The sequence below is a fragment of the Grammomys surdaster genome, unplaced genomic scaffold (assembly GCF_004785775.1).
Source record: "Grammomys surdaster isolate TR1022 unplaced genomic scaffold, NIH_TR_1.0 74080, whole genome shotgun sequence".
NCBI classification, from domain to species: domain Eukaryota; kingdom Metazoa; phylum Chordata; class Mammalia; order Rodentia; family Muridae; genus Grammomys; species Grammomys surdaster.
In genome coordinates this window covers 1-1,218 of record NW_021606250.1, presented here as the reverse complement: position 1 = coordinate 1,218, position 1,218 = coordinate 1, and the positions used below count along the sequence as shown (strand labels likewise).

The following is a 1,218-nucleotide window of genomic DNA, read 5'->3' as shown; positions in this document are numbered from 1 at the left end:
ACACCCTGACTTTCAGCAGCATCTGCACTGCACTGATACTGAGAGCCAAAGGCAGAAGTCTGCTTCTGACGATATGCATGTGGGATACATCAGCATATGTCCAAAAGAGCTTGGGGGCATCCAGAATGAGATAGGTTCCAGCTTTGATTTAAAGACATCACTACACTTGAGGCAGACATTCAACTTCCCCAACTCCTCAACACCCTCACAGACATAGACCAGGATCAGTCCTGTGAAAACTGGAACATCATCAGTGAGGCCCCTGGCCAGGTGAGGAAGAATAAACATAAGTCATCTGAGCTGCTGGAGGAAGCTCCTCAGGCCAAAATCCAGCACCAAGACCTGGTGTTGGGAGAGGGGAATGTGTATGTGCCTGGGTCCAGTGACAGTATTGAAAACACGGCAAAGAACCAGAAGGGTTAAGCTCCCAAGGTTACCCCCAGCAAGAACAGAAGAGTTAGAAAACAGGGGCAGGAAAGACCAAGTCGACCAGAGAAAATCTCTAAGAAAACAGAGGAGCTTAAGCAGTCAAGGAACAGAGTCAAAGGAGAAGAGAAGCCCACCATCTCCAAGACAAAGAGGAAGAGGAATCCACCTGAGTTCAGTCAAAACAGCTTCAAGAAACCTCGAACCAACCTTGGCATGCACATGCTGGAGTCTGTGCAGGTCTTTCACCCACTGGGAAAGAGGAATGAAAAGAAAACTGGCATTTCCTCCTTTGGGGGTCTGCGGACCTTCACCAGGAACAAAGATCCAGGCCTAGCCTCTGTTACTACAGCAATGGTAAACATGCCATGTGAGGACCAGGGTCCTCCAAAAAGTCCTGGGAAGATTCAGACAGTAAACAGCACTGCCAACAAATACTGTCTATCTCCATCCAAGTATGAGCTGCCCCCAGCTGGGAAGGTCAGGTTAGTACCTCTGCCTTTTCCAACCCAGGAGAACCCTCAAGCCAGAGGTGTTTCTAAAAAGGCTCTTTCCCTGGCTTTTCCAAGACTCACTGCAGCTTACCCTCTGCAGCCTCACAGCCATTCAGCTCAACTTACCACACTCAGGCCAACCAAACCAGCTCCTGTCAGCACATCTTTGATGGCCTCTGCCAAGCCAGCTCCTCCAGTTTCCTCCAGAGCCACACAACCTAATGTAACCAATACCATCCACTCTAGTACTGCACCCCAGTTGACCACCTCGAGGCCTGCACCCTACAGAGCATCATCT

At 49.8% G+C, this 1,218-nt stretch overlaps 1 pseudogene; it reads left to right on the top strand.

The window, feature by feature from the left end:
* The first annotated feature begins 4 nt into the window (after positions 1–4).
* Positions 5–1,212, top strand: LOC114635255 (annotated as a pseudogene).
* Positions 1,213–1,218: the final 6 nt, after the last annotated feature.